Below are 24,197 nucleotides of genomic sequence, written 5' to 3' on the forward strand. Positions count from 1 at the left end.
TCCCTCTCCCTTCCTTGTGGTTTTTGCCTTTATAAACCCTGTTGCTTTGAGATTAGTGGTCCAAAGTTTTTTAGTGCAGAGCCTATTCTCAGCCACTGGCAATAAAGGACTCCAAAGTTTATCAGTGTGTGGTGCTCCTCTGTCAACATGTGTTCAGACACAACAACTCTTACAGGTAAATAAACATCTAGCTTTCCTAACACTGAACTTTCTTGCATTTTTTACAAGATTTACATACTTGTGATTCAATATTCAACATTTATATTATATGCATGTGTCCATAAAAATGTAGCTAAGTATGCATTTTGTTATGGCAGTGCTTCCTTTCTTATTTTTCTTATATATATATCCTGAATGTTATAATTGTCTTCTTTTTATTAATTTCAGAGTCTTGGTGTCTTTTAATCTAACTCTTCCTTGTCTTCCAATGGCCTTCCAGTATAGTGCTCTGCTGGTCAGCTCCATCATAGAATCTTCAGTTTGCATTGGTCTCCCATATGTCATTTGCCTGTTTCATTTGTTCATTTTGGTCAGATTCACAATTTGGTAATTTTATACTCGTAAGGAAAAAAAGCCTGGTATAATGTTCACATTATCAAAATGAATTACAGACTCAATATATCCTATCAAAATCTCTATGAGTGTTTTTTTTTTTTTTGGCAGAAACAGAAAAACCTTTCCAAAATTCATACAGAACCTCAAGGGACTCCAAATGTCCAATACAATTTTGAAAAAATAGATTTGTAAGTCTCACATTTCTTGATTTAGAAACATTATTGAGCTGATGCTGTGGCATGGTAGGCTAAACCTCTGACTGCAGCACTAGCATCCCATGTGGGCATTAGTTTGGGTTCCAACTGCTCCTATTCTGACCCAGTTCTCTGCTAATGGCCTGGGAAATTAATTGAAGATGGCCCAAGTGCTTGGGCCCCTGCACTCCTGTGGGAGACCCTGAAGAAGATCCTGGCTCCTGGCTTTGAATTGGCTCATCTCTGGCCATTGCTGCCATTTGTGGAATTGACCAGCAGATGGGTGACCTTTCTCTTTGTCTCTTCCTCTATCTGTAACTTTACCTCTCAAATAAAAAAAAATTAAAAAATAATTTTGAAAATTACACATGTACAATTCTCAAACCACTAGGGCCCTGGCATCAAAGCAAATATACAGAACAATAAAATAGAATTTAAAAAATTGTATTGGTGAGATTTCCAAGACCATTCAGTGCAGAAAAATAATCTCTTCAACAAATGATGGTGGGAAAACAATATACTCACATGCAAAAGATTGATGCTATAACTTTTTTTGTTTTGTTTTTGAGAGGCAGAGTTACAGACAGAGAGGGAGAGACAGAGAGGAAAAAAAAAGAGAAAGATCTTCCATCCACTGGTACACTCCCCATATGATCACAATGTGCTGAATCGCACACTTCCCACCTGTACTGATTGACTTCTGCTTTGGAGGTAAAATTGTTATCCTTGGGTCTCTTTGTATCACTCTCCAGGAAATCCCCTCCCTTCCTACAGGGTCCTCTATCCCAGTCTTCCTCTGCATTGGCTTCTCCACTCATCTGTATGGAGTATATCCTCCAGGAACTGTCTAAGAAGGCAAATTTCTGAAATATTATTTAGATTTGCCTGCCTGAGACTGTCTATTTTTCATCAAACTTGATTCATAGCTTGGGTTGCTATAGAAATCAATGTTCTTTTACTTTTAGAGGCTTTTCCATTGTCTTCTAGCTTTTAGTACTGCCATTAGGAAGTTGCTGATCCTTTCTGTGTGAACTGTTTTATTTTCTGGGAGTTTATGGACTCTTCCTAATTCCAAATATAATGCAACTTCACAATTATGCTGGAAGTTTTTGTTTTGTCCTTTTCATTGGACTGTGATTGAGTCCCTTTCATCCCAAAATACATATCCTTTGGTTCTAAAAAGTGTTCCGTCATCCATGTTCTCTTTTTCTTTTTAAGATTTAATTGCTGGGTTGTTAAACCTCCTGGACCCAAATTCTAATTTTCCTCTGTTTTCCTTCCTACTTTCTATTCTTGTTTTGCTTTACTTTTGGGAAATTTTTTCATTCAATTCTTCTTTTGAATTTTTCATTTCTTCTACATTTCTAATACCCAAGGACTATTTTTTGTTCCCAGAGATTTTTATGGCATACTGTTGTTCTTTCATAGTGCAAACATTTTCACTGAGGCTATAAATGTCAGATTTTGTTCCACCTGCATGCTTCCCACAAGTTTCTTTTCTGTTTGATTTTATCTTTCTCATGTAGAAACTATCCTATCATAGCTGGCTTGTTGCTCATGATTAAAGTGTATATACTAGATTGAAAGTGAAAATTGAGGATGGGGCTCACTGACTTGGCTTTCACTATACAGTGAAGACCACTGTACAGTGTTTATATCTTTATGCTCTGTGCTTATACAGATCAGATTCCCCAGGGTGTGTTTTTCTAGCCTCTACATGGAGGGTGAAGTCCTGAGTGCTGAATGCAGGAGTTCCTTGGGGAAATCTTCAACATGTGTGTGTGTTCATCAATCCACGTCTTCTCAGAACAAACCCTTGCATTGTTAAGCTGGAGACTTGGTTGCCTTCATCTCCCATTCCCCTGTATCCCTTCCCCAAGGCACATAGCTCCAATGAAGAACTGTTGAGCTTCTGAACATCTTGAGGCAGAGCATGTTATTTTCAGTTATCTCCTTGGCCAGTGTAGGTCCAACTTTTCTGGGTCTACTGACTATACATTCACCTTCTGCTTCCACAGTTTTCTACACTTTTGCTTCCTCTGTCTTACTCTATTTTTCAAATTTAATCTTTTAAAAATTCTTGCATATTTTTCATGAAGTTTGTGGCATACAGCAAAATTATGTGATCAAGCTATCATGTTATCCCCAAAATCACTCTCCCCAAATAGACACATGGTTTTTGTTTTGGTCTATGTAACATTATTGAAGAAAATAAATTAATTACTAGCAGACTTGTTAGCTGATCACTCATCCATTGGCAACTTGCATCATTCATTCAGTGCTATCTTAAACAATGTATTGGAAGATAGATTAACTAATAGTTCCAAGCCTCCTAACAATTTAAATGAAAATCACAAATTGTTGGAGACCCTATTTTGGAATACAATGGGTGTTTGACTTCTAATTTCTATTCCCTGTAGGGCAAAAACAGGTCATTCCTTTACTTGTATGCATAAAATACACCACATTTTTTTGTTCTGCTGATGCTATAAATTCAATATCAATTCTCTAACTGCATCAGTGATGAGCATAAAGTACATCATTTAACCTCAAATTTCTAACAGTGGAAGGCTTAAACAAGAATGGATGCTGTTATAATAATGGTGCTTCCTTTGATGTGACAACTGAGCATCCATCTCCCACCCTTTCAGATTTCTTCAGCGTGTTAGAGTAGTGAAGAATGATTTTTAGACTCATAACCAAGTTAGAGTGAAGACATTTGCCACATAATACACATGCTTCACTTTTTAAAATAAATTCTGAATCTTGGGAAACTGTTCAGTTGCAACTACCTTGCATGTTTTTTTTTTTTAAGATTTATCTATTTATTTGAAAGTCAGAGTTACACAAAGATAAAGAGAGACAGAGAGAGAGAGGTCTTCCATCCACTGGTTCACTCCCCAATTGGCTGCAATGGCTGGAGCTGTGCTGATCTGAAGTCAGGAGCCAAAAGCTTCTTCTGGGTCTCCCACATGGGTGCAGAAGTCCAAGGACTTGGGCCATCTTCTACTGCTTTCCCAGGCTATACTAGAGAGCTGGATCAGAAGTGGAGAGGCCAGGAGTTGAACCAGCACTTAAATGGGATGCCGGCACTGCAGGCGATGGCTTTACCCACTATGCCACAGTGCCAGCCCCTACCTTACAGTTTCAAAAGCAGTTATTGTCCAAAGCTGTAAGAACTTAAGTATTTTCAGATGAATATGTGAATGAATGAAGGGAGTTAAAAAAATTTTAGAAGATTAGATCTAATAGGGAAGCCACCAGATAAGAAAATCAAAAAAGAAACAGTAATTTAAAGTTTATTTCAGCTATATGCAGATTATTCTGAATTTAAGGTAGCATCACATGGCATACTTCTGAGTCCATTCCCAAGGTATTCTATTGTATTTATCTCTTTTTTATAGATTTGTGCAATCTCTAGCACTAGGGGTTCATCTGGATTTGGATCACATTGCAGTGAACAAATGGATAAAAGAACTTTAGAAATGGTTAAAGCATTAGACCACTGTGATCTTAGAATATCGAGACAAATGCTGTCATTACTGTTGACATTTGGATAATAAATTCTTGTTGTAAATGCAACATTAAGTGATTTGAAGGGGGTAGTCTGTAGGAAAATGAATTGCCAAAAAGAATACACTTCCATGATATGAGCTGTCCCGTAATTGTGACTTGCTAGTGAAGCATATCATCCCAAACTGGACCTGCAGAATATCATGCCAGAAGGTCACGGGCCAAATCACTAAATTCCTTATTAATCCATTTCAGCACTATAGTCTGTGCTTTCAGTCCGGTTCCTCTCTCAGTGTGTGCTCAGAAGTCTGGCCAAAACTTTTGATTATCCAGGGGGCAGGGAAGGATTGTCTCTTGGTCTCACATCGGCTCTGCCAAACACAGGTGCCTCTTCACCGCTTTGTATCAGTCCGCCAACAAGGCCGTTGCAAGCATGGGACGAAGCTAAGGATAGCAGGGAACACTTTATTGCCCACATGCAGGGCTTAGCAAATCTGAGCCAACCTCAATGCATCTTTTAAAAAAATAAATATTCAGGATATATGTCTGTTTCCATTTATGTGAGAAAAAGATGAATCCATACAGAGATGGAGACATAGAAACAAGGCTGCTTTTACTTTTCATTTTTTATACTTTCATACTAATTGGTTTTTAATTTAAAAGTCATAGCTGTGAATAATTTGTAAAGACCTTGTCTTAAATGAAATCTTTTAAAGATCCAGTTTAGAGATTAGCATTGTAGTGTAGCAGGTTAAGCCTTTGCCTGTGATGCTGACACTTCATATGAGCACCAGTTCAAGTCCCAGATGCTCCACTTCCAACCCAGTCCCCTACTAATGCACATGGAAAAGCAGCAAAGGATGGCCCAAGTGATTAGGCCCTTGTGACTTATAGGGGAGATACAGATGAAATTCCATGCTCCTGGCTTTTTCCTGGTCCAGATTCAGTCATTGTAGTCACTTGAGAAGTGAACCAGCAGATGGAAAAACTCTGTCTCTCTGCAAATCTACCTTTCAAATATATACACATATATCTTTTAAAATATCCAGTTTAAAAATACTTGAAAAGAGCATGGTACAGCTGAAATGAACCTCTTGGAATCTGTTACCCTCTCTAGTTCCTCTCAATGGCACCAGAGGCCCCACTACTACAATTTGCAAGTTCACAGCTGCATATGTGGCTTCAGAGCCCTTAGAAGTCCTCCACACACCTAGGCCATAGGCCGTCTACTGCTGCGGAGAGATCCCACCTAGATCTTAATTGCTCATCCAGAGAAAAAGAAGCAGATAAGTGGTAGCAGTCACAGAGGGGATGGTGGTTGCAGGAGCGAATTTTGAGAATTGTTTTCCAAAGCTTAGTATTGAAATAAAAAGCTAGGCAACAATTTGCTAAGAGGCAGAAACACTTATTTGACAAAAGCATCTGGTCCAAGAGGAGATGAGGCAGAGTGCCAGAGCAGGACACCGGCTTTCAGGAAGTGCCCAGGGTTTTTAAGGCATTACTTTTTTTTCCAATTGGATCATTCTGGGGGGGGGGTGTCCATTGGGCAGGGGTTTCACATATGAATGTTTATTAGCTTGGGGCTCACAGAGATTGTGTGGGTCTCCTGGAGACAGTCTGTGTCCTCCTTAGAAGCTCAAACCCCTCTTCTGCTAGCTCAGGGTGAAAGATTGCAACCACACTGAAAGTGTGATTTAAAGCTGCAAGATCACACATGCATCTTGAGAAGCTATTAGTGGGGGAGATGCCAGCTGGTCTGGAAACAAGCTTTCCACTGACAGATGGCAGTCTGCTTGTGAAGGAATTCTACCCACATCTGAGAGACTCACAGACCCCCAGCCCCACTGGACAGCCTAATAAAGCCTCATTTGTTCTTAAATTGCCACTGACCAGACAACCTCCTTCCACTTAGCATAGCCTCCCCTGTCTGCCTTCTCACCTCTCCTCATTTCTCCTAGTTTAGACACACCATTATGAGACATTCTGGCTCACTGAAGCCTTGAACATGTCTGTTTGGCTGACTCATGTGTCATATAACCAAAACTGCTCTGATCCTGGTCCTGGGGAGCATCATTTCCTTGACCAAACATTTGTATGTGGCAGAAGAATCCAATCATTCAAGTAATTAGGCTCCAATTCTGACCCACTAATGACTAGGAAATTACTTGAATGATGTACCTCAGTTTCCTGATTTACAAAGTGGGTTGAGAATGGTAAATTCTTTCTAGCATTCCGAGAGGACTGGGGAAGTGATATATGTAAGTGTCTGCTGAGCATCTATGCTATATCGCGATTGTAGGTCTGATAGAAACAGAAAGTCATCAAAGTCAGGATGCCTTCTGACATGGAGTTTGAGGTTTAGTGAGAAAGACACAATTCAGTTTTCTGAAAAGAAATGTCAACCAACAAAGGGTAAGAAATAACAAATAATTGCACACTTGGTTCAGTGTGACAAGCAAATATTTGGTTCATTTTCAAACTAAGGTATGCACCTGAACGTTCTTAGGCAAACAGGAAGTCAGTAGCCAAAACAGCTGAAGCAAATGCTGGGAAGATTGCAATCTTGTAGTTACTCAGCCAAGGAGGAACCAGAGTAAGGACCTGCATGCTAGGAAACAAATAGCTTGCTGTAAAACACGCTGAGTGTGCAGTCCCACCAGGCACCCCATCTTGCAAGACCATTCATAGTTTCCCTTCTCGATGCACTTCCTGTGTCTTGAGTACATCCATTGAGTGGAAAGGTGAGGCTGTTTCTCACAACTTGGGGGCTCATCGGGGATCTCTGTACCTGCATGGAGTGGGGGCTCTAATAGAGGGGGAGACACATCCCATCCAATTGCATGTGGCCTGCTCTATCTGGGTGCCCTATCTCACTCCAGAAGCCTGAGACTTGTTATTTGGAGGACAGCAGAGGTGCCACAGAAAAGAAAAAGCAGGTACTGCAGCAACCAAACAACCTCACATGTGAGCCAAGTAGGAAAAATTAGAGTATAAGTATTGCATTGGTATTTGGGTATTTTTGGAGGTCAAGCATTTGTCACTGACACATATCCCAAGTATGAGGCAAGTATGGAGTCCCATTTTAGTTCCATTCTCCTTCAAGGGAAACAACTGGACATGGAGCAGTTGGATCCCAAGATGTGAAGGAAACCTCCACTACAGAGGTTTGAGCTCAAGAAAAATTTGAGGTGGTGTGCAAGAAAGCTCCCCTATGGGAGACTGAATACACATGTCCAAGAAATCTCCATTATGGGACATTGAGCACACAGGAAAACTCATACACAGAGATTGGTCAAACTGGGAAATAAAAATTCTAGGTCTAGGGAAAGGAGAACTGAGGAGGCTCCCTCTGACATTTCCCTGGATAGTCCACTGGGGAGAATTTTGGAGTCCTGGGGGAACACCTCTCAAACCAGGAACAAAGAAAAGCAAAACAATGATTAAGTGTTGATGTTTTATTTGACTTAAAGATCCAATTTATGAACCCTCAGTCTTTTGGTCCAAGTTTGGCTCAGATGAAGATTAAATATACCTTGGGGCTGGCATTGTAGTGCAGTGGGTTAAAGCTCTGGCCCAAAGTGCCAGCATCCCATATGGGCGCCGGTTCTAGTCCCGGCTGTTTCACTTCTGATCCAGCTCTCTGCTATGGCCTAGGAAAGCAGTGGAAGATGGCCCAGGTCCTTGGGCCCCTGCACCCACGTGGGACACCCGGAAGAAGCTCCTAGCTCCTGGCTACTGGCTTCAGATTGGCACAACTCCAGCCATTGCAGCCATATGGGGAGTGAACCAGCAGATGGAAGACCTCTCTCTCTGTCTCTACCTCTCTCTGTAACTCTGTCTTTCAAATAAATAAAATAAATCTTCTAAAAAGAAGATTAAATATACCAAGCTCTAGTTTTCTTAATTTTGTAATTAAGAGCTGGCTTGATAGACCAAAGAAATGCAAAAGATAAAGAGAAGCACAGAAATTTTTCAAAAGAGTAAAAACAAAAAGTAAAATTTATGATTTGCACTGTAGAAGAGACAGTTAAAAAGAGAGATTAGATCAGAATATTTCTTGCAAAAGGTGGGGAAATCCCAAATTTCAACAAATAACTAGGAGTGAAATACAGAAGGGAATTCCTAAAACTGTAAATGGATGTTACAGAACCAGGAGTAACAGAGGGAGGGATTCCAGATTCCAATATTTACCATGAAGCATTACTGAAGCCTCAAATCTATTTGGCCAGGTGATAGGAAAGTTCTGGAGGAGTTCCAACCTTCCACAGAGACTCAATTACTATAATATGTAGATGAACTTCTTTTTAAAGATTTATTTATTTATTTATTGGAAAGTCAGAGTTACGCAGGAGAGGAAGAGACAGAGATCTTTCATCCACTGGCTCACTCCCTGAATAGCTTTAATGGCCAGGGCTGGGCTAGATGCAAGGAACTTCTTGATCTCCCACATAAGTGTAGAGGCCTAAGGACTTAGGCCATCTCCTGCTGCTTCCCAGGCATATTAACAAGGAGTTGGATCAGAAATGGAGCTGCTGGGACCCACATAGGTATCCATTTGGGATGCTGGTATTTCAGGTGGCATCCTAATCCATTATACCACAATTCCAGCCCTGAATGCTTCTTTTTTCAAAGGTGTGACAGACCATTGGATTATCCTAATTAATAGGTAGACAGAATCCAATGTGTACATTAATCAGAGAAAAAGAGAACTTGGCAGATTGCTTCTTTCCCCTTATTAAACCACAAATATGTATATCATCTCCACAGTAAGGATGTCTTATATTTACTAAGCATTAAATATTCACTCACTGCATGCCATATCTTGACTAGTCCCCAGTTAAAACTTTCTGGTTCTTGTGGATGCTCCCAGCTATCCCTAGAAAGATCTCAAAACCTTCCCACTCACTTTTATCTCAGGCCAATATCTTTCTCGGCCTATTCAACATGAACATATTAAATGCCCTATACCATGGAATTCAACATCTACTGATTAGGGGATGACATTGTGCTGTATCAGGTAAAGTCACTGCCAGTGACACTAGCATCCCATATGGGTGCTGGTTCAAGTCTTGACTGTGCCATTTCTGACCCAGCTCCTTGCTAATGCTCCCAGGAAAGCAATGGAAGATGACCCAAGTACTTGGACCCATGTGGGAGACCCAGAAGTAGCTCCTGTCTCCTGGCTTCAGCATGACCAGCCCTGGCCATTATCTCTGCCTTTCAAACAAATGAAACAAATCTTCTTTAAAATCTACCAATTTTAGACTTTTACTAATTATAGGTTATAGTTTGAAGCAATTTACTGTTATGATTTATGAAATCTGTGAAATGATCAGCCCAAACATCTTGGGGAACACCTTGATGCTAAAATTATTGTGGGTAAATAAAAGAATTCAATGGACTATAAATAACTGTAGATTATAATTTTATTTTTCTAAGTTATTCAGAGTCAACCCTCTGTGAAAACCATGAAACAGTCTATACTTCTAGTCTAAATCTATCTCTCTGGCATTCTTGATCAGAGGGAGTTCCCCAGAAGTTCTGCAAAGGAGAAAAGATGGTTAATTTATTAAGCACTTCTCATTCTTTTTTTCTTTTTTTTTATTTTTACAGGCAGTTAGACAGTGAGAGAGAGACAGAGAGAAAGGTCTTCCTTCTGTTGGTTCACCCCCCAGATGGTCGCTATGGTTGATGCGCTGTGCTGATCTGAAGCCAGGAGCCAGGTGCTTCCTCCTGGTCTCCCATGCGGGTGCAGGACCCAAGCACTTGGGCCATCCTCCACTGCCTTCCCAGGCCACAGCAGAGAGCTGGACCAGAAGAGGAGCAACTGGGACAGAACCGGTGCCCCAACTGGGACTAGAACCCAGAGTGCCAGCACCACAGGTGAAGGATTAGGCTAGTGAGCCATGGCACTGGCCACTTCTCATTCTTAAAGTCATAATGCCCTTGCTATTTGCTATATGATGCAGTCACATTAGAAAATATCAAGGGGGGTTGGCGCCATGGCTCACTTGGTTAATCCTCCACCTGCAGTGCCAGCATCCCATATGGGCACCGGGTTCCAGTCCTGGTTGCTCATCTTCCAGTCCAGCTCTCTGTTGTTGCCCAGGAGGACCATGGAGGATGGCCCAAGTCCTTGGGCCCCTGCAACCACATGGGAGAACAGGAAGAAGCACCTGGCTCCTGGCTACAGATTGGCACACTGCCAGCCATGGCAGCCATTTGGGGAGTGAACCAATGGAAGGAAGACCTTTCTCTTTGTCTCTCTCTGTCTCTGTCTCACTGTCTATAACTCTGTCAAATAAATTTTGAAAAAAAGAAAATATCAAAGGAAGGTGGCCAAGATGTAATAGAGAAGATACCTTATGATAAAAAAGTAAGAAAACATATGAGGCAACTTCAAAAATCAAGTACAAATATAAATGTTATTTGTTTACATAAGCTCCATGAAGTTCCAGACATTTTTAAAACAGTGATACTTGGCATTTAGTTCATTTGCAAACAATTGTGGCTCCTAGTAATTTGACCATGTCAATGCAGGGTTTTACATTATTAACTAAAGAAAACTGAATGTTCTTTAAAGATTTTTAAGATTCTAGAACAGGGGCTGGTGCTGTGGTGTAGTGGGTTAAAGCCCTGGCCTGCAGTGCCAGTATCCCATATGGGTGCCATTTCAAGTCCTAGCTGCTTGCTCTGCTTCTGATCCAGCTCCCTGCTAATGTGCCTCAGAAAGTACCAGAGTGATTAAGACTTTGACCCGGCCGGCACCGTGGCTTAATAGGCTAATCCTCCGCCTTGCGGTGCCGGCACACCGGGTTCTAGTCCCGGTTGGGGCGCCGGATTCTATCCCAGTTGCCCCTCTTCCAGGCCAGCTCTCTGCTATGGCCCGGGAAGGCAGTGGAGGATGGCCCAAGTGCTTGGGCCCTGCACCCGCAAGGGAGAGCAGGAGAAGCACCTGGCTCCTGGCTTCGGACCAGCGCGATGTGCTGTCTGCAGCGGCCATTGGAGGGTGAACCAATGGCAAAAAGGAAGACCTTTCTCTCTGTCTCTCTCTCTCACTGTCCACTGTCAAAAAAAAAATTAAAAAAAAGACTTTGACCCCAATTTGGAGACACAGAAGAAGCTCCTGGCTCCTGGCTTTGACCTACTCATCCCTTGTCATTGCAATTATTTGAGGAGTGAACCAATGGATGGAAGACCTCCCTCTCTCTCTCTCTCTGTTTCTCTATGTGTGTGTGTGTATGTGTCTGCCTTTCTCTGTAAATCATTCAAATAAATAAAGTGAATCTTCACAAAAAAGATTATAGAACAAAAATAACTCAGAATAGGCCAAATGAGGTGTGTGATATAGATTCATAACTACTTCCTGTAGAAATAGTCAAAAAATTGTTCTTGTTTGATGAAAGAAATGAAGAAACATTGTCATGATGAAGGACTGCCTAGTGAAGATTGCCCACATGTTTTCCTGCTAAAGCTTTGGCTGACTTTCTTGAAGCTCTTTCCAAGTAAGTGATGTTATCATGCTCAATGATCATACTCCAGAAATACAACAAGCAAGACTCCTTGAGCATCTGAAAAACCATTTGCATAACATTTACTCTTGATAAATCTGTTTTGTCTCGACCATCTCCCACTCTGGTTAGCCATTTCTTCATTGGGTTTTGTCTTCAGGATCATTTTGCTAAGTCTATATTTCATCTCTTCTTAAAAATTCTTCCAAGAAATACTTCAGGGACTACTGAAAATTTCTGTAGAAAATTCTACTGTTATCTGAAGTTGATCTAAGTGCATCAAGTTTAGAACACATCAAAGAGTGTTTGCTCCATTTGAGCTTTTTTTTTAACTTTTATTTAATAAGTATAAATTTCAAAAGTACAACTTTTGTCTTTTTGGTTTTTTTCAACTTTTAATAAATATAAATTTCCAAAGTACAACTTTTGGATTATAGTGGCTTTCCCCCCCACCATAACCTCCCTCTCACCCACAACCATCCCATCTCCCACTCCCTCTGCCATCCCATCCTTCATCAAGATTCATTTTCAATTATCTTTATATACAGAAGATCAACTTAGTATATACTAGGTAAAGATTTCAACAGTTTGCATCCACATAGATACATAAAGTATAAAGTACTGTTTGAGTACTAGTTTTACCATTAACTCATATAGTACAATACATTAAGGACAGAGATCCTACAAGGTAAGTGTACAGTGACTCCTGTTGTTGGTTTAACAATTGACACTATTATTTATGACATCAGTAATTACTTGAAGCTCTTGTCACGAGCTGCCAAGGCTATGGAAGCCTCTTGAGTTCACAAACTCCAACTTTATGTAGACAAGGCCATAATCAAAGTGGAAGTTCCCTCCTCCCTTCAGAGAAAGGCACCTCTTTCTTTGATGGTCTGTTCTTTCCACAGGAATCTCACTCACAGAGATCTTTCATTTAGGTCATTTTTTCCCACAGTGTCTTGGCTTTCCATTGTCTTGGCCTGAGAAACTCTCATGGGCTCTTCAGCCAGATTCGAATGCCTTAAGGGCTGATTCAGAGGCCAGAGTGTTGTTTAGGGCATCTGCAATTCTATGAGTCTGCTGTGTATCTCATTTCCCATGTTGGATCATTTTCTGCTTTTTAATTCTATCAGTTATTATTAGTAGACACTAGTCTTGTTTACATGATCCCTTTGACACTTAATCCTATCTTTATGATCAATTATGAACTTAAGCTGATCACTTTGACAAGTATGATGGCATTGGTACATGCCACCTTGATGAGATTGATTTGGAATCTCCTGGCACATTTCTAGCTCTATCATTAGGGTCAAGTCCGAGTGAGCATGTGCTGAACTGTACACTCTTCCCTCTCTTATTTCCACTCTTATATTTAACAGGGATCACTTTTCAGTTAAATTTAAATACCTAAGAATAATTGTGTATTAATTAAGGAGTTCAACCAATGATATTAAGTAGAACAAAAAAATACTAAAAGAAATAAAAATAGTAAGTTGTTCCTTGACAGGACAAGGACTGATCAAGTCATTGTTTCTCATAGTGTCCATTTCACTTCAACAGGTTTCCTTTTAGGTGCTCAGTTGTCACCGATCAGGGAGAACACATATTTGTCCCTTTAGGACTGGTTTATTTCACTCAGCATGATATTTTTCAGATTCCTCCATTTTGTTGCAAATGACCAGATTTCTTTTTTTTTTTTACTGTTGTATATTATTCTATAGAGTACATATCCCATAATTTCTTTATCCAGTCTTCTGTTGATGAGCATTTAGATTGATTCCATGTCTATTGTGAATTGAGCTGCAATAAACATTGAGGTGCAGACAGCTCTTTTATTTGCCAATTTAATTTCCTTTGGGTAAATTCCAAGGAGTGGGATGGCTGGGTCATGTGGTAAGGCTATATTCAGGTTTCTGAGGAATCTTCTATTTGAGCTTTTGAGCCAGAATTGTGAAACATGAATCAGATGAGATATCTGCAGTGTTGGCCATTGTTTCTTTTTTTAATTTTTTTTTAACTTTTTGCCAGGCAGAGTTAGACAGTGAGAGAGGTCTTCCTTCCATTGGTTCACTCCCCTAATGGCCACTATGGCTGGAGCTGCACCAATCTGAAGCCAGGAGCTGGGTACTTCCTCCTGGTCTCCCATGTGGGTGCAGGGACCCAAGCACTTGGACCATCCTTCACTGCCCTCCTTGGCCATAGCTGAGAGCTGGACTGGAAGAGGAGCAACTGAGACTAGTACCTGGTGCCCCAACTGGGACTAAAACCTAGGGTGCTGGCACCACAGATGGAGGATTAGCCAAGAGAGCCATGGCCCTGGCTGGTCATTGTTTCTAATGTTGATCATCAGTCCCTTTTAAGTCATGATCAAGGTGAGGTTTTTCCATAAATTGATATAGGTGATCTGACATTGTAGGGTTCACATTCAACATTGTCTTTTTCCTTCTTAAAACAAGTTATTCTTTTGTAAATTGTTGATTCCTTTGAGGTATTGTCCCCATACACTTTTTTTTAACAAATGATCAGTGATTTCACCATTCTTAAATCCAAGATTTACCACCAATTTGATATTTATTTTTGCTCAAGCTTAGCAGAATTTGTGTTGCTCTGATAGGGGCTTTTTCCAAATTGATGTCTATTCTTGTTAGTGCTTCAAACTATATACTTTTAAGACATATCATAACAAGGTAGGGTGGACACCAAAACATCTTCAAACAGAGGCACTCACAGGACCCTGACAGTTTATGAAATAGAAAAGTTCTAAAACCAAGTCTAAAATTTATTTTTGAAATCCATCAGAAGAATCAAATCTCCCTCAACTCTACAATGACACTATTTTAACGTAAATAGCAGTAACCTTTACTTAAAATATTTTAGTATGTTGACTCGAGAAACCTTAAGACATGCAATTAAACTTTTAAAACATAAGGTTGACATCTCAACCCATCATAGAACATATTGTTGCTTTCAATAAAGCCATGTGAAATTAAAGAGAGCTCTTCAAAGCATCAAACATCTAAATTCACATGTATAGTGTGTCTGGACTTACAGAACATTTACAGTTTGTGAATGATGGATGTTACTTGATGATTTCTGATGGGCATGTTGTATTTTCCCAACTAGACAGAAATAAAGTTTAATACCCCCTCTTATGTGCTCACCAGTTCCACTATTTGTTAAGCATCTAGCACAGTACTAGATACATAATAATGGTGCTAAAATGTACATTTTTCATTACTAAATACTGTGCAAGTGTTTTATTTACCTTCACAGCTGTTCACATGAATGAGGAAACCGGTCATACAGCCAGAAAATGGCAGAGCTAGAATTCCCACACAGTTTATGTGATTCCCAAGCCCTTGAGCCCATGCCCATATTGCACTGGTGTCCAGTAAGTGACTCACCTCCTTCCAATTTCCTCCTCTCTATCTTCAAAATGGATTCTTGTGTTCTGGTCATCACTGACATATTTATCCAAACTAATGCTGAAAGGGCATCCTGTGACTTCATGTCAATATGAAATAGATAAACACTTTTATAGTCAATCTTGTTTTCATACCAGTTTTCCAGCAGCCCCACTTCTAGAGATGTAGCTAAAGTATATATTCACACAAAAATAAAAAATAATGCTCAAACTGTGTTTAGTAATGCCTACTATAGCATTGCTTGCAAAGAAAATGACTGGAAATTACCTAAATGCCCATGACTAAGAGACTGGCAAAATATTTTTTCAATGCAAAACTATGTGGTCCTAGAAAGTAATAAGATAGAGATGTGTGTATGGCTGTGGTAACAACTATAACAAATATTGCATCAAAAAGAAAAGAATGTTATATGGAACACAACATCACTATTGATTAGTTAAGCTACATAAAATCTATACAGTAAATTTTATACATAAAATCTGTAACAGTAAGTCATTTTGAATGTATTTCCCAATTTATCTTCCTTTACCAATAAAAATGCTTCTGTCTCTGAACTTGTACTCAGCACTTAGATTAAGAGCTAACAGCAAAGTTGAGACAGGGGAAAGATTAGCCATAGTAGAAGTCCTTAGCAGACAGGAAGGAAATGAAAGCCTCACCTCAGGGTTGAGGGACTGTGGGAGGAAGAGAGAGCTGTTGAGTTGGCAGAGGGTTGGATGTATATGATGAAAACTCTGCCTCCCTGGAGGCTCTTGCTCCTTTTCTGACTGACTTGAAGACACTGTCTCTCATGGCCTGTGGTACACTGCACATGAGGTGTGCTGAGACAAACAGCCCAGATTGGTGGGCAAGTTCTCCCTAGCCGCAGGATGGTAAGGGGGTGTTTAGGTCCCTATGTCTCTTGAGTGCTTAGTTTCCCAGGGCATCTTCCAAAGATGGGGTGTGGGGAAAGATGAGGCAAAGGATTATCCAGCCCTGTCACAGGGAACTGCAGCTGAGCCAGGCTAGACCCAGCCAGGGGAGTACAGCCTCAGGTATACTGGCATCAGGCTTTAAAAGCAGACACCAGCAGGATGACCAAGGGCACAAAATATGGCCATACCCATCCCACAGGCACAAGTAAGAGCCAGGTTAAGTGCCTCATGGGGCTGTATTGAGAAGGAGTGCTAAAGGATGGAGCAGTCTCTGGAAAGGCATTAAGTCAAAGTGCATAGTGAGGGAGCACTAACAAGAAAAAAGATAGCCTATCAGAGTAAATGGAGAAGCTGCAGTATGTATATCCATATGTAGGGAATGAGTCAGTCTGTGGCCCACTACCCACAAGTACCTTGGACAAAATTTCAAGAATACTTAGGTCACTTCTAGGAAGTGGAACTGGAGGTCAAAGGATATGAAAGGAGGGAAATTTTAGTACATTAGCAGAGAATTTTTTAAAAAGAAATTTGTTTATTTATTTGAAAAGCAAAGTTACAGAGAGGGAGATATATCTACCAGCCAGGGTTCACACTCCAAATAGTCATAATGGCTGCAGCTGGGCCTGTCCAAAGCCAGGAGCCAGGTTTCCCACATGCATGTAGGGGCCCAAGTACTTGGAACATCTGCTGGTTTCTCAGGTGCATTAGCAGGGGCCTTGATAGGAAGTAGAATAGCCAGTACTGGAACCAGCTCCCATACAGAATACCAGCATCACAGGTGACCGTTCTACCCACTACTTTACAATGCTGGCTCCAGCAGAGAATTTTTAAAGCATTTTAAATAATAAAACATCCCTAAAGTTGTACTCATGAAACTGTATTCCTTAAAAAATAAATTTAAAAAAAGAAAAGAAGATAAACAAACACCAGAAAATGTGGCAAGTTCCACTTCCACTTTATGCTCTATTTCTGCATAAAAAATTAAAATAGATCTTTGCTATAAACCAGTGACTTCTTATATTTGCTTGATCATTGATGAACTTCAGAGTCATTTTCAAATGAAAAGGGATTCAAATTTGTGAGTTCATCTCATTTACAGCTCACTGAATCAGTAGTGTCAGATTAACTCTTGCATTGCACATCTCAGAAAGAATTCCCAATGTGAATTGATTAGCCTTATTAAATATCCATGTCTTCATTTATTCCATAAGTATTTTTGAAATTTATTATGTAGTGGGCACTTTTATAGAAACTGATATATAGTGCTGAATAAACAAAATCCACATTCCCAGGAATTTCCATCCTAGTGGGAGAGAAAATGAACACACAGGCAAATTGGAACTACCGTAATCTCAGAGAGTGGAACATGTGATGATAAAAATCAATCAGTAAATTAGAGGTGGGACTTGAGCACCTCCTTGACTTGCATCCTGTGGTCTGCTTTAAGAAAAATCAGGAGAAAAGAAAGCTAGGCATCAGAAGCAATGTAAAGATAGGTGGCAGGCCTATTAAAGGTTGCTCTGTACAGTGATCTGCCCTCAAAGAGACCCAGCAGGCCAGTCCACTACAGTGGCTTTTAATGTGGGAAGCCTGGGATTCAGCAGAAATCAGCTTATGAAGAGCCCTGGCAGCTCTGCCAGGCAAGAGTTGGATCACTGGAAATGGACCTGCCCTGGAGTCGAAGGATGCCCAGGTCAGAGCCACAGATCTTGCAGGCTACAAGCTGAAAAGCCCTTCACTTGGCCAAGTTTCCAAAGTGACCACCACTGCTGAGGGTACAGCCAAGCAGGGTCAGTAACATTGCAGGCAGAAGATGCCACTAGCCTTAACCTTACCACCTCTCCTGCCAGGCCAGCTAGGTAATGGAAGTCAACAGGGTGCCTTCCCCAAGGAGGTTCACACCTCCCTTAGGCTGTACCCCATGTGAAGAGATAGATAGGTCTGGGCCTCATAACTTACAAGGCCTTAAAGCTCACCAGATTATTATCAGGCCCCTTCTGTCAGTTCTTTCCTTTTTTTAAAATATTTATTTTATTTACTTGAAAGTCAGAGTTACACAGAGAGACAAGAGGCAGAGGGAGAGAGATAGAGAGGTCCCCCATATGATGGTTCACTCCCCAGTTGGCCACAACAGCCAGACTGTCAATTTCTATTTGGCTTACACAGCACCTTTCTTAGGTCCTCTAATGATGACTCTGTCCTTTGTATCTAGCCCACTTAGGGCCTCATTCCTTTGTAATCATAGCCTCTACTCTAACATCAAGGGTTCTACTCCCCACCTCTGTGTATTGATGGTCCTTTCCCCTACTTAATGTTGTATGGTTGTCCAGAATTTCTCTACAGACAAACACCTCTACCTGAAAAAGTTGAGTGGCCTTTCTCCTGATCTTGGTTGGGATCAGCTTTAAACCACATTTATCAAACAGTCCTCACAAGGGTCCAGAGACACCACCACCATCATTTCCTCTCCTCTATAAAATCTTCTCATTACCTGGTTAATGCCACTCTTAGGATCATTGGTTTCTATTCTTACCCTGTCTTTTATACTACAGTGTCTGTTTAAGTGTTTACAGGAGTTAATAATGGAATGAACCAAGGCATTCAGCAACCAGGCAGTCAACCAAATGCTGTTGCTGCTACAGGGATATACTTGACTCCCCACCCAGGAGATAGTGGCTTGAGACAATGCCCCATGACAGTGAAGAGTATCTCCTTGCCCCATTCCAGCAGGAAGTAGCTCTAAAGACAGATCATTGTCCCTCTAACCCTCCTGGACTTTTGGGACTAATGTAATCCCATACAACTCCTGCTTCATAAAAAACTAAAAGTGGAGGATGTTAGTAAAATGGTGCAATCTTATCTATGGTGTGAACTACACCCTGACACCATCCTAGGCTCTAGCCCCCACTGCCATTGCTGGAAGCCAGGTAGCCACATGGCTCAACCACTGGTGTCAAGCTCCACCCCCATCCTAATGGGATTTGCTGCTCCTACTTCCCTGCCTGCCCCCTGGCAAAGTTTTAAAAGGACCTCTCTCTTTCTCTCCGTGTCCTGATCTCTGTCTCTCTCTTATACTCTTCTTCTCCCTCCTTTCCTTCTTTGCTCCTTCCCACTGGTATGTTGGGATTCCCCCAATAAACTCTTTCCCTTAAAAAAATCAATCATTAGGGGCTGGCACTGTGGCACAGTGGGTTAATGTCCTGGCTGGAAGTGCCAGCATCCCATATGGGCACTGGTTCGAGATCCAGCTGCTCCACTTCCAACATAGCTCTCTGCTATGGCCTGGGATAGCAGTAGAAAATGGCCCAAGTCCTTGAGCCCCTGCACCTGCGTGGGAGATCCAGAAGAAGCTCCTGGCTCCTGGCTTTAGATCAGTGCAGTTTCCAGCTGGTGTGGCCATCTAGGGGTGAACCATTGGATGGAAGACCCCCCCCTCCGCCTCTCCTCTCTCTGTGTAACTCTGACTTTCAAATAAATAAATAAATCTTTAAAAAATCAATCAGTAGGCTGGCACCATGGCTCACTTGGCTGATCCTCTACCTGTGGCACTGGCACCCCAGGTTCTAGTCCTGGTTGGGGTGCCAGATTCTGTCCTGGTTGCTCCTCTTCCTGTCCAGCTCTCTGCTGTGGCCCAGGAGGGCAGTGGAGGATTGCCCAGGTGTTTGGGCCCTGCACCCACATGGGAGACCAGGAGGAAGCACCTGGTTCCTAGCTTTGGATCAGCACAGCACGCCGGCCCTTGGCAGCCATTTTGGGGGTGAACCAATGGAAGGAAGACCTTTATCTCTGTCTCTCTCTCTCACTGTCTAACTCTGCCTGTCAAAAAATCAATCAGTAAAGTAAAGAAAGTTAGTAGGTGCAGGGATTATATTGAATAGTATTCTTACTGGACTTCAAGGAAGTAGTTGTCCTTTAATAACATACTTTGAAGGAAAAATAACTCCAATGTCGGTCTTTGATTCTTTAAAGACTTATTTATTTAAAAGGAAAACTTACAGTGGAGATGGGGAAGAGTGAGAAAGGGAGAGAGAGAGGAAGAGGGAGAGGGAGAAATGCTTTTAGCTACTGGTTCACTCCCAAAATGACTACAGCTGCCAGGGCTGGTCCTTGCTGAAGCCAAGGAGCCAAGGACTCCATACAGGTGGCAGAGGCCCTAGCATTTGGGTCATCATCCACTGCATTCCTGGGCACATTAACAGGGAGCTGGATCAGTAGCAGAGCAGCCAGGACTCAAACTGGTATCATATGGGTTGCTGGCATTTCAGGCTGTGGCTTAACCTGTTGTGACACAATGCCAGCCCCTTTTAATAACATTTTAACAACATAAAACAGCACTATAGAAGGAATGCTACTGCAAGTCTGACACAAAACATGATAAGATAGCACAAATTATGGGAGTATGAGGAAGGTAGAGCATTTATCTGAAGTTTCTTGCATTTGGAACATTATAGGGCATGAAATTAGCATGCATATGTGTGAAAGTAGAGGTTTTATGTATTTATCTATTTTAACTTTTTATTTACTTATCTGAGAGCAGAGACACACAGAGAGGAATAAAGAGAAAGAAAGAGCTCCCATCCTTACCAGAAAGAGAGAAGTCTTCCATCCACTGGTTCACTCCCCATATGATCACAATGGCCAGAGCTGTGCTGATCCAAAGCCAAGAGCCAGGAGATTCTTCAGGGTCTCCCATGCAGGTACAGGGGCCTAAGGACTTGGGCCACCTTCCACTGCTTTCCCAAGCCATAGCAGAGAGCTGCATTGGAAATGGAGCAGCCAGGACTCAAGCCAGTGCCATAAAGGGTTGCTGGCACTGTAGGTGGCAGGTAAACTGTAGGTTTACCAGCTTTGCTACAGTATTGGCCCCAAGATCTAAGAATCATAACTTATAAAACCCCTCCTAAAATTGTGGATTAGGATATCTGAAAAATGTGGATCTGAATCGTGCTTTGCTTACCTTCTAGCCATGTGAATTAATTGACCCCTCTAGCCTTTAGTTTCCCCATACATAAAACATAGATTAGGGGCCAGCATTGTGGCAGATCAGGTTAAGTTGTCACTTGCTATGCTGGCATCCCATATCAGAGTGCTGGTTCAAGTCCAGGTGCTCTGCTTCTGATCCAACTTCCTACATACACCTGAGAAGGCAGTGGAAAATGGCTCAAGCACTGAGTCCCTGCTACTCACATTGGAGATCAGGGTGAAATTTCAGGAACCTGGCTTTGACCTAGCATTTGCCGCCATATGGGGGAGTGAATCAGTGGATGAAAGATCTCTCTCTCTCTCTCTTTGTAACTCTGCCTTTTGATAAATAATAAACCTTTTAGAAACTTGGATCAGGGCCGGTGCCATGGCTCACTTGGTTAATCCTCTGCTGTGGCACCAGCATCCCATATGGGCACCAGGTTCTAGTCCCAGTTGCTCCTCTTCCAGTCCAGCTCTCTGCTGTGGCCCGAGAAGGCAGTGGAAGATGGCCCAAGTGCTTGGGCCCCTGCACCCACATGGGAGACCAGAGGGAGGCACTTGGCTCCTGGCTTCAGATCAGTATAGCTCTGGCTGTAGTGGCCATTTGGGGGATGAACCAACAGAAGGAAGACCTTTCTTTCTGTCTCTTTCTCTCTCACACTGTCTAACTCTATCTGTCAAATAAGAAAAAAGAAACTTGGATCACTTAGAAATATGGATGAATAGATTTGTGTGGGTGACACTGCCAGATTCCAGAGACATAAAAATGAATAATATAAAAGCCTTCACCCTCACAAAATGCACACTCTAGTGGGTGAGAGCCATCTACACCATCCTTCTAATACTGCACAGTAATCCCTCTGGACAGAAGTGGTTGCTGTCATCACACCTGTGGCAGAGATTGCAGGCTCTTTTATGTCCACTTCTCCTTTCCTTCTGGCTTTGTACTTGCATCAGACCTTAGGCCTCTGAAATCAGAGCCATGTAGCAGTGCTAGTAGAAGTTTGAGAGTAGGGGGATCAGGGGCACTTTGAAACCAATACATCTCATGGCCAGAATGTCACCATTTATATTCTCTTCTACTGCCACAATAGCCAAGGAAGTCAAATGCTGTGGATAGTGCAATTACAGGATGGAAGAGACTCCACGAACTCCATCAGCAGAGCTTTTTTTTTTAACTTTTATTTAATGAATATAAATTTCCAGTGTACAGCTTATGGATTACAATGGCTTCCCCCCCCATAACTTCCCTCCCACCCACAACCCTCCCCTCCCGCTCCCTCTCCCCTTCCATTTGCATCAAGATTCATTTTCAATTCTCTTTATATACAGAATATCAATTTAGTATAAAGGTTTCAACAGTTTGCACCCACATAGAAACACAAAGTGAAACATACTGTTGGAGTACTAGTTATAGCATTAAATCACAATGTACAGCACATTAAGGACAGAGATCCCACATGAGGAGCAAGTGCACAGTGGCTCCTGTTGTTGACCCAACAAATTGACACTCTAGTTTATGGCGCCAGTAACCATCCTAGGCTGTCGTCATGAGTTGCCAAGGCTATGGAAGCCTTCCAAGTTTGCCGACTCTGATCATATTTAGACAAGGTCATAAAAGACAGAGTGAGGATAGTAACCAATGATCCTAAGAGTGGCATTTACCAGGTTTGAACAATTATACAGCATTAAGTGGGGAAGAGGACCATCAGTACACACATGTTGGGAGTAGAGCCATTGGTGGTAGAGTAGAGGTTATGATTACAAAGGAATGAGGCCCAAGTGCACTAGACAGGGCCTAGAACAAAGGACAGAGTCATTATTAGAGGAGCTAAGAAAGGTGCTGTCTAAGCTACAATTAAGTTTTCTGATTGAGAGGCAAATAGAACCTGATAGAAGGGGCTTGATAATAATCTGGTGGGCTTTAGGCCTTGTAAATTCAGAGGCCCAGACCTATCTATCTCTTCACATGGGGTATATCCTAAGGGAGGTGTGAACCTCCTAGGGGAAGGCACTCTGTTGACTTTCATTACTTGGCTGGCCTGGGAGGAGAGCTGGCCAGGTAAAGGCAGGGGGCATCTCTAACAAGAAATTTACAGTTCTGCCTGCAATGTTGCTGACCCTACTTGACCATCCCCTCAGCTGCAGCGGTCACTTTGGAAGTTGGGCTGAGTGAAGGGCTTTTCAGCTTAGAGCCAAGAAGATCTGTGGCTCTGACCTGGGCATCCTTCGACTCCAGGGCAGGTCCATTTCCAGTGATCCAACTCTTGGCAGAGCTGCCAGGGCTCTTCACAAGCTGACTTCTGCTGAAGCCCAGGCTTACCACATTGAAAGCCACTGCAGTGGACTGGCCTGTTGGGTCTCCTTGAGGGCAGATCACTGTACAGATCAGCCATTAATAGGCCTGCCACCCATTGCTTCTGCAGAGCTTTTAGAGGAGCTGCCCAAGAGAATAACCCAGACCTGCAGCCAAATTTGACTGGCTAAGTGACAAACTTCTGTTAATTTACCAAGAGTTATTGGTTGTAAATGACTACAGCATGCTCTTGCTTCACTAATTCACAAACGCCCTGCAAAAGACATTCTGAAAAAGCCAAAGAGCAGTGAGTACTCACTGGTGAGTGGAATGACAGCCAGGAGAAGAGGTGAAGAATGACCATGAGAACAGAAGGAGGCAGTACAAGGGCCCTGAGGATTGAGAGGGCCTGGAAATTGGGGAAACTGTAGGTCGTTCAGGTGAGCTAGGATACAAAGAGAAAGGGTGGGGACATGGGAAGACAGAAGAGGGAAGTCAGAGCAAACTGGAAGGCCTGTGGGCCAGGTTAGTAGCTTGTATTACTAATCAGTTAGTACTGTATCATGGAGAACATGGGAACAATGGGGCTGGGGAGGAGGAGACTTTGAGCAAAGGCTGACATGCTCCTCTGTGTTTAGAGAATGGATTGAGGATGGGCTAGAAATAAGCAAACAAGATCAAAGTATACCACTTATGGAAAGTACCTCCTATAGTATCTGGCAGACAGAAATATGTGGCTTCCCTTTTCCCTTCTTCTGCTCATTTATTAAGGTAATTGGAAAAACTTGTCCTCTCTGTAACTCAGAAATCTTAGTGATGGAAAG

The 24,197-nt window shown here is 41.9% G+C and overlaps 2 pseudogenes; one reads left to right on the forward strand and one right to left on the reverse strand.

Annotated features, from left to right (window-relative positions):
* Positions 1-4,090: 4,090 nt before the first annotated feature.
* On the reverse strand, positions 4,091-6,244 carry LOC133754449 (ubiquitin-conjugating enzyme E2 D3-like; annotated as a pseudogene).
* A 1,087-nt stretch (positions 6,245-7,331) lies between these two features.
* Positions 7,332-24,197, forward strand: part of LOC133754450 (serine/arginine-rich splicing factor 10-like) — a 28,878-nt pseudogene continuing 12,012 nt past the window's right edge.

The sequence above is a fragment of the Lepus europaeus genome, unplaced genomic scaffold (assembly GCF_033115175.1).
Source record: "Lepus europaeus isolate LE1 unplaced genomic scaffold, mLepTim1.pri SCAFFOLD_106, whole genome shotgun sequence".
Classification (NCBI taxonomy): Eukaryota; Metazoa; Chordata; class Mammalia; order Lagomorpha; family Leporidae; genus Lepus; species Lepus europaeus.